Raw genomic sequence first — 10,000 nt, forward strand, 5'->3', positions numbered from 1 at the left:
TTAGGTTAGGTGGGTTTGTTAGGTTCTGTACCCTTTAACAAATCTCATGTGTTAAATAATCACGTTTTGTGACCAGGGGAGGGGGGCTAGCCCTGGCTAGGGGTTGTGACCTGGGAACTACTAGGTTAGGTTAGGTGGGTTTGTTAGGTTCTGTACCCTTTCAGAAATCTCAAAACAGTTAAAAAATCACATTTTATCCTGTTTTTTGCACACCCAAAATCCCCGGTGCCCACCTGTGACCTTCGGAAAGGGGGGGAGGGGTTACTAACGGTAGAACGGCTTATTTGCTGAGGAAATATAGGTCAAATTCGTTAAAAGCGCATCATTCACGAAAGTGTTTTTCTTTTCCTAGAAATGTTGTCCCGTGTTTTTCTATAAATTTACCTAAAATTATTTACCGCACTAGCACTAACAGTACACAACTGACTGAATACCCTTTTTTATATTATGAAAATCCTCAGAAACCATTCATGTAATGTTTCAACATATTTTTGCATTCTGTTAATCAAATTGCCTATGTGCACTTGTCATGAATTGAAAGCTGATTAACCATTGTACTAAAACTAATGCAAAAGTTATGCACACCATATCATCAATTCAGTGTGCCAGTAGCTGACATCTAAAATAATGACTGTTTTGTGTTATGACAGCAGCATTCATTTGCCATCAAACTTCAAATACCAAAGAGAAAAAAAAAGAACTTCACTGCGTTGGTATTGGACGACACATGTTAATTTGGCTAACACTTACCCAATGGCCGTATATAATTGCCGATTCAATTTCATTTAGCTGATCGTAGCATTCGTAACTGAATAAAATCCATTTGCTTCAAGCTTCCTACTTTATAAACAACAACTTTGCCTTTGACACACCACAACTTCCACAAGTTTCCAAAATTTTCTTGGAATGCATAATTCAATCTCAAATGACTAACTAAATTACTATTGTTGTTGAAAGTTGAACACTAATAAAAATAACAAGCACACTAATAACAAAACTAAAATACTAGGAACTATTGTAGTTAATGGTAATTCTAGATTTAAAAGAACAAAATTGTTCCTATAAACTAGAAACACTTGATTTAGTTTTTGTTTTGACTTCACATTCAACGAAGTGAAGTGAGTCAGCTGACGCAGCGCGGTTACTTTTTTCATAGTGATGTGTATTTTTCAAAGTGTAGTGTTGTTATTTTTCGTCACTGACATGTTTCATATTAATCGGCGAGTGATGGGAATTACTGTGACAACACTCATTGACCTAAAATGCTCGAAAATTATCTTGTTCACTTCATACATGAAAGTGAGGCTTCGGTGTAGGTGACACCTGTGGCCGTTAGCCAAGTTTCGAATTATCCAATCGATTACAAGCAGATGGAAGCTGCTGAACCGAGTAAGTGTCTTTTGTTCAGTTTTCTTTTATTGGATCAAACAATGTAAAATTGACATTCATAAGGTATGTGAAATGAGTTCCAGCTTTAATTTGTGATAAGTAGTATCCAGTTCAGCCTAGCCCGTTGTAGGTTAGAAATAAACTCAATGGCTGAGGTAGTTTGGTATTTTCATCGAACACGATAGTTTACATGCTCCTGTCGTCGTATTTCGTAGGTTTAAACGACGTTGGATGTTTCATATAATCCATAAGCTGAAATTTCGATGGTAGAGCTTTATATTGAGATTAGTTAATGTTCTCGGCATTGCAGTCAACGCTTAGACTTACTGGTAGTGTTTGTTTACTACTTATAACGCTGGAGTTTTGGTTCAGCGGCCTGTTTCTCATCTGTTTTATCTGCTTGACTTGAGGGCGTATATGTTTTCTAAACATAATTTTTTAGTCATTGCATCGGTAAATTCCTGACACAAACTCATTATTTACAATGGAATTCTGACCCGAGGTAATTATTTCAATATACGCACCCTTTCGTTTACGAGCGAGTCGATAACGTCAGTTATTAAACATTTTTTGCCTTTAGTCATGACATTTTATGAAGAGTATTTCAAATACTAATTGGTAATGATTTAAAGTTAGTTGTATAATAAGATTCGCTCATCTTCATTTATAATTACCATCGCAGTACTATGTAATCAAAACATTCAAAATCTTGTGCAAAGCTTAGGCCTAAATGATATTTGCATACCCAGAGAAACCTTAACAATAATGTTCTATTAAAAATATAACGTAATTTACATACACATGTACACACACACACACACACACACACATATATATATATATATATATATATATATATATATATATATATATATATATATATATATATATATATATATACACACCCACACATACATACATGAAATAGAGTGATCTGGCTCTATCATATAACTCTTTGGGCTTTAGTTGATTTATATGCCTCTCAGAAATTAGAGAATATTTTTGTAGGTTGTTTAGATGTATAGGCTAGTTCATTGGACAACGTGTAGCATAATATCCTTAATATAGATGTTGTCTGATTCCAACCCCTCTTTATATATATATATATATATATATATATATATATATATATATATATATATATATATAGTATATATATGTATATATAGTATATATATGTATATATAGTATATATATATATTATATAGTATATATATATGTATAGTATATATATATATATATATATATATATATATATATATATATATATATATATATATATATATATATATATGAAGACAGTGTCAATGCAACAGGAGCTTGTAAAGTTTTCGCTGTAGATTTCCCCCCTTCTCTCATTTATTTTCATCTGTTTTAATTGTAATTGATCGGTGTGCTTCTTTGTAGTTCTTTCTTTAACAGAAGAGAAAGGCAACGAAAATTACGTTTCATTTTGTCGAAACACCAGTGAATATTCCCATCCAAGTATCGCCTTGTATAGATTTTGGTTAGAAAATTTATTTACCTCGTATCTCATGAGAGCACCAACTTACTGGAAACCCTCTCATAGATTTTACTCAGCCCAGGAGTGATTAGGTTATGCAGTGCTACAATCCTTGTTATTAGCACCGTCTTTTTACCATCAAAATAAGTAGCCTATAATATGAATTATTTAAATATTTTGTACATAACTCATTAATATTCAAGAATTGAAATTGTGTACCTGAATTTATGTGCAAAGTTGTGGTGTTGGATTGCTTATTTTTTATTAGATTTCACCATGGTGTAGGAGACCTGCTTGATGTTAGTAGCTAATGGAAATGGCTGGACATCGCCCTCAAAGTCTTATTTGAGCGTGGCTGGAGATAGACCAGTGGAGCCAGGGTTTAGCAGATTAAAGATAGCTTGAGTTCTCGGGAATCAGATTATTCAATCAACTACTATAGAATCAAAATTTACGAAAACTGGTCATATTCCTTTAGTAAATAATCCATTTACTAGAGAAAAATATCGGCACCAAAAACTAAGTTTTCATGAATGAGGGTTGACATTTTTGCTTCATAAAATAAACATCGGAAAAAAATTAGATTTCATATTTTGGTGCAATTTGACTTGGAACATTGAAGTTCTTGAAAATGCTAACGGTTAAGAATATTCTCCTTTGGGTAATGTAATTCTATTGCTTTTGTCGACGTATTTTGAAGGCAAGAGCAACTTTATGTTGAGAATAAGAGTAAAGTTGAGCACGTTCACCAAGGAGCTTAATTTATAACGCATGAGTGCTCTTGGTATTTGAAGGGTTGTGTGGTGAGGAGGTTTGTTTTAAGGGCAAAGCTCAAGAGTACTAATATATGTATGTATATATATATGTATGTATGTATATATGTATGTATGTATATATGTATATATATATATATGTATATATATATATATATATATATATATATATATATATATATATATATATATATATATATACACACACATCATCCTCATCATCATCATTATCATTAGCCGGTACTATTCCACTGCAGATCCAAGGCCTCAGACATGTCCTTCAACTTGTGTCTGTTTATAGTCTTTCTGTGCCAGTCCACACCTGCAGTCCATCGTCTTCTTTTACCATCTCTACGGACCTTTTCTGTTATACTAAATGTCCATATATTGTCTGTCATTCTCAGTATATGTCCTGCCCATGTTCATTTCATTTTCTTGCATGTTAGAATATCCTCTACTGTAGTTGCTCTCTTATCCATGTCGCTTCTTTTCGATATGACTTATATACAAGATATGGAAGCGAAAAGAAACATGCGCCCATTTGCCAAGTGACCCAATAGTTTTGCTTTTTGGCAGCCCCCCCCCCCATTTATAATCTTTTTCCCCCTTTAGCCTTTGCAAGTGCGAATCGAAATGCTTCTCGTATTGAGGAGCGTTCGTTGGTCTCTCTCTAAAGGTGCCTGCCTCAAACGAACTTCTCCATGGGTCTTTGGTTACAAATTACGTACTGGACAGAAGCTGTCAAGGCAACATTAAATATTAATTTGCAAGCCTATATTTTTCCTATTTATTTTTATTGTACGAGTATATAGATTTATATGCTATCGATTGTACATTTTATCTATTTAGATAACTTATAAAAGATATATTACATGGTTCAATACGGAAAGTAAGAGTTGGGGTCACTTCTTGATTAAAAATGATTGCAGTATAGATTCATCAATGGTTTCGTGGCAGCCAGTATAAAATTCAAGTGTACTTAGTGCTTCAACTAGGGTCATGATATTGAGTCTAGAGCAGTCTGTACAGACCTAGCCTTTTCTTTAACCTGTTTATTGAGATGGGGGGGGGGTGGTTTTGCACTATCAATCCATCTTTAAAAATTATGATAAAAGACGATTAGTTTCAGGTACATTTTGCAACGTGTTGGAAAAATTCACTCGAGCAAATTAACGACTATTGTTTTTAAAGAGGAGGTAAAACCCCCCTTTTAATCGGTTTTTCATGAATGGTTTGTATATTTCATATGTTACGTATTAAATAAGTTTATAGTAAAACCTAGGATTTTTAATTATGAGTGTATTTAAGAAGGTTTTGTTCAACCGTTTGGATGCTTGCGTTTTGTAACAGCTGTTTCTGCATCGGTTCTTCTGATGGTAAACATTTAGTGCCAGACCATTAATTTTGTTCTAACACGAATACAAACCACTGTCTTTTAATATTAGTATGTTTTCAGTAAAGCTTGAACGGACATTTAAACTTGAACGAGATGGTTATAGCTACCGAAAGCTGTGGTGTGGAAAAGTACCGCTCACCTGTCCATCAGCAAGACTAGCACATTTGATTTGGCTGCAAGCGATACGAGACGCACTCTTGCTTGCGTCTCAAACTTTAGTCGAGTAATTCTCATTTTTCTCATTTAAAAATAAATAGAGAAGTGCAAGGCTATGCAGTTGTGTCCAGATAAAACCAGTAATAAGTGTGGCAGGTTTATCGAAACATGCCATTGATCTTCCTCATTTTTGTGCCTTCGCTAGGGTCATTCCTGATTGCAGTCATACCCTTGTTACGAGTCATGGTAGCCTCTGCAGTACAGTAAAGTTCCTTTTGTTTCTTATGACTACAATGATGACTTGAACCTTGGGTAGTTGGCTTTCTTTGGGTATTGCTGATTCTCGGTCGGCAGGAACAGGTTTTGGTCACCACCAGGACTTCTAATGCTGCCCCTACAGTGACTATCCTGTTTCCTGCTACACCTGTGGAGGTGCTGGAAGGCATTGCACCTACTTGTGTGGTCTTGGCTTCTTTTGAAAGGGGTCCTGTTGCCTTTTCCTTTGTGGGAGCATTATCGTTGATCTCCAAGACCTCAACTCTGAAGAAGGATGCTGCTTCTAAGAAGAAAAATAAGTTAATAGTCATCAAAGAAATCGAGGAAGACTGATCAACCGGATTTTGCAAGACTCCAAATGATCTCTCCCCTTTTATGCAAAAGAAAGAGACGGTGTGCTAACGAAAATCCACCCAACCAGAGCACTGTCGGTCAGGTTGAAGGGCTTCTCCTGTCTCGTCTTCCCAGGAAGACTGATTTACAGGAGCCTTGTGAGATTCCGACCGATCTCTCCCCTTATATGCAAGAGGGAGAAGGGAAAGTGACTATGTGGTATAGGGGCATACTCTCCTACAGTATGAAGGGTGCTGACCTAGTTCTCTTTTCTCCTGGGTGCTCAAGGAATACCTCGGTCTCTATATGAAGGAAGTAGGAAGATTGGTTAGTGGTGAGGTTCTGAAAATCAATGGGTAGAGGAAACAGTGACCAGTCTCCTCACTTTACGAGGGATGAGACATTCTCTTGCATAAGTTGAATAGGGAATATAATCTTGGGGCTTCTTGTGATCAGTCTCCTTGTGATTGGTCCCCTCTGGATAGATCACTGCATGATCGGTAGCCTTGTGGTTATTTTCCTCATGTCTCTAGGATCAGTGGAGATGCTACAAAGCACCGGGAAGTTTTTTCACGTTCAAGCAACTAGAAACAGTACCAGCTGACCACCCAGGACTGCTCTCAGCACTCTTATAAACACCTAGATGTCTCATCGCATCTGAGCGATTGGCTACAAGGTCCTTCACCTCCTGGTAATATGTGATGTGTGCCGCCCAGAACTGTGCTCACAGGCACGCACCACAGAGACTAAAGTAATTGGTAGACTCTGGGATGGGAGTGCCAGAGCTATTCCTGTTTCTGAAGGGGGGTTGTTCTCAATCTAACCGTCTTTGGCCTGTTTGGATAACACTTCCAGATCTGTTTTCATTTTTGGGCTTATGTGATCTGTGTAGAAAGAATTGGAACTGTCTAGAAGACCTTCTTCGTGTGAGAGGAGATATCTCTGGTTTTCAACATTTCACAAGCATCCAATCATGCCCCAGCGCTAGCAGAGAACTCTGAGACTGTGTTATGTTTTCAACATTCTTGCCCTTACTCGGGAGTTCAATAAACTTGTAGAGGCAACTGTGGCTCCTGAGGCAGCCAGATCTACGGTCATTGATTGGCATTTTGGTCTCCTTCATGGATGAAGGACTTCACAGAAGTTTTCATGGTCAGAACTTGCTTGCGTAACTTGGGTAATGTGAACTGTCCGATCTCCGAGTCATGGAATTCACGGTGATCTAGCTGTGTGAGTAAGCTGCTGCCTCTTGCACTCTCAGGTGCAAGAATGACTTCTCTTCTTGAAGACTGAAAAATTGGTCCGATACCATAAAAGCCCATCTGTAGCCATTCTCCAGAAGGCTTCCTTGGCTGACCAGTGGTCTGGTGTTTTCACTTACTTCGCTACTACTTAACATTTGTCAAATCCTGAGTCGGCAAAATATGGGAAGTTTGTCCTGTCTGGTGGAAAACCACCAGTCAGCCATCCAAAGGTTTAACTGGGTCCTGAAGAGTAAGGATACAGTTGTATTTTGATTCTCCAGGCAAGCTAGATAGGCGACTGGATCAGCATTAAGGAGCACCTTGATGATGAAGGCTACTTTCTCTTTCTTCAAAACCTGATCAGGGCTCCCAGTTGCTTCTTCCTTGAGGAACAGGTTGGGCAGGACTCTTCGTTGTCTCTCCTGGCCTTACTAGTTCAAGAAGGGCAGTAGAGGTAAGAATTGGGGAAGGAAATGGACGCTAAAGTCAGGAGTCCTCATCTCCAGCTGCTGGGAGTGGTCAGATGCTTATCATACCATGAGACAATGTGGTATGAACAAGGGGCTGAGCAGTGGGTATAAGTCCGTTGCGATGGATGCAGCCTACCCTTTGAAGTTCTTCAACCTTTTCTCGCTTTCCAAAGTTTTCTCCGAAGTCACAAGATACCTCTGGCCTTAATGATAGAAGGGAAAGCAATGGAGAAGAATGTGCTTGAAGTTGTTTGATACTGATCTATGAGGTTCTACAGTGAACTGTTCTTGGTGGGGAAGTCAACTGGGGGCTGGAGACCAGTCATTGATCTATTCCCCATGAATTAGTTTGTTCAGGAAACCAAATTTAGGATAGAAATGCTGTAAACTGTACTGACTTCCAACAGATTTCATGCCTTCAGTGGTTCTGACGGATGTGTGTATCCAAGTGCTCATTCATCAATCCTCTCAAAAGTTCCTTTGCTTCTTCCTCAGTGCAGCACTGTATCAGTTCAAGATCTTATGTTTTTGACTGTGCAATGCTTCCCAGGTGTCAACTCTAGACTGGTGTCACCCTGGGCCTATTTGCATGGGATATGTCTTTTGATGCATCTATTGGTTAACCCTGACCTCTTCTGATAGAGTATAAAATTTATTTTTAGTAATTGTATAGTTTTTAAAAGAGAGAGATATTTATGTTTTGGTGAGAAAAGTATTATTGATCTTTTATCTGACTCAGAATATTTCCGTTGTTAGGATTTTAACTTTTTAAGAAACATAGGTTTTATAGATAGCATTTAATTCTATTTATCACATATTTTTACCTCATAAATTACTTTTAGCCATTATATTTACTATATATTTTATTTAATTAATTTTTTAGCATTGATATAAATAATATTTTTCCATCCCGAATTGAAACGGGCAAGCTATATAAGAGTCAAGCTCGATTTTTTTGGCTGTTTAAGCTCTTAATAATGATAATCTGAGAGAGAGTTTCTTCATGGTAAAAATACTTGCTATCCTTTTATTGCAATCTTTGGAGTGTGATAAATTGGAAAAGGTTGATCTCATACTCAAACAGGAACAGTCTTTTTATCAGAGGATCACACAAAAATGCTGAGATAGGTAGCAAAACCATTTATGTCCATCACCAAGATAGTACTTCCAGCTCAACACTTGTTGAGTCATCTCGGCTACCTTTCATCATTGGAGAGCATAAACCTATTCTTCTCGTGGAAGTTGTCTATGCTTGAGAAGAATTTTGAGCAGTCTTGTCCAATCTGAGCCACCAGACCTTCAAAATGGGATGTGTCTCGTGTTCTCAAGTCTCTTATACATGCCCCATACAAGCCTTTGAGAAGGGTGTCAGGTAGAGATCTGACACTCAAGACTATCTTTCTGCTGGCCATATTCTTTGCAAAGTGAGTGGTAAGCTTTATGGCATTTTTTATGTCACTAGTCCTTCTGAAGGATGGAAGGTCTCTTTAAGTTTGGTTCATGAGTTTGTGGCAAAGACCCTGCCCTTAAGATCAGGTTAAAGTGTTTCATAATTTTTCTTCAGGATGCAGCGAGAGGGGATCCAAAAGACTAGCTTCTTTGTCCTGTGAGGGCTCCTTTGTGCTATCTTAAGAGGGCTCGCTGCTTCAGAACTGAGCCCCGAGGACTTCTCTTACCACCTGCAGGATAAAGAAAAAGATATCCAAGAACACTGTTCCTATCTTGCTTCATGAGACTATAAGATGTGCATATCCTTCAACCAGCAAGGGGGTTGGAGGTACAGCTTGGACAGAGGCTCATGAATTCAGTGGTATTGTATCCATCTTAGCATTCTGAAAGAACCTGTCAGTGGTTCGGGTAGTAAAGACAAAAGTCTGGTAACTCCAGACATCGTTTACCTTCCACTACCTGCAGGAGTATACACACAAGTCCATGGGTATCTTTACCCTCGAGCTTCTGATGGCTACTTATGGTATAACTTTTCTAACTCTCTTATGGGTCAAGAAACATATCATTTAGGATATATAAAGGTGTTGACATAAGCCTAAAAGGAAAGGTTAAAAGACTATTCTTGTACTCTTCTTTCTTCCTCCTCTCCTAGGGTGCAGCACTTGTTTCCAGTATAGGCTGGATGCAGGGGAGCTTCATAACTAGCAACCTTTCTGATATGAATTGTCTCCCCATCCTCCTAGACGATAGGAAAGATGAATAGAATGGATTCGATCCTATATCTTATGATAGTTATGGATACATCACAATAACATATTTTTTATGAACGAGTACCATTTATTCTTTGTACGGGCCTAATTAACGCCTGAACCTTCCCTTTACATAGACCGTTAGGAAGTTAACATAGCCATCATCATTACGCCTGTACAGGGGCAGGTCAGATATACGTGCAAGTCCTGGTAAAGTTGAATCAACCAGAAATTTGGTTTGTAGGAACTTCCTCCCTTCAA

The 10,000-nt window shown here is 37.8% G+C and overlaps 1 protein-coding gene and 1 long non-coding RNA gene across 3 annotated transcripts in view; one reads left to right on the forward strand and one right to left on the reverse strand.

Annotated features, from left to right (window-relative positions):
• Positions 1-884, reverse strand: part of LOC137654535 (BTB/POZ domain-containing protein 18-like) — a 284,914-nt gene extending 284,030 nt beyond the window's left edge. The window contains exon 1 of the mRNA XM_068388247.1: positions 751-884. The gene's annotated coding sequence lies outside the window, so the exon portion shown is untranslated. The remainder of the gene's footprint in view (positions 1-750) is intronic.
• LOC137654536 (uncharacterized) overlaps positions 1-10,000 on the forward strand; it is a 347,835-nt gene that overhangs the window by 25,361 nt on the left and 312,474 nt on the right. Inside the window, exon 1 of one of the 2 annotated variants that reach the window (XR_011046653.1) lies at positions 1,152-1,389. The exons of the other annotated variant lie outside the window; for it this stretch is intronic. This is a non-coding gene — a long non-coding RNA (uncharacterized lncRNA). Of the gene's footprint in view, positions 1-1,151; positions 1,390-10,000 lie in introns of those variants that run through there. 2 annotated transcript variants of the gene reach the window in all.

Source organism: Palaemon carinicauda, chromosome 15 (assembly GCF_036898095.1).
Source record: "Palaemon carinicauda isolate YSFRI2023 chromosome 15, ASM3689809v2, whole genome shotgun sequence".
Taxonomy (NCBI): Eukaryota; Metazoa; Arthropoda; class Malacostraca; order Decapoda; family Palaemonidae; genus Palaemon; species Palaemon carinicauda.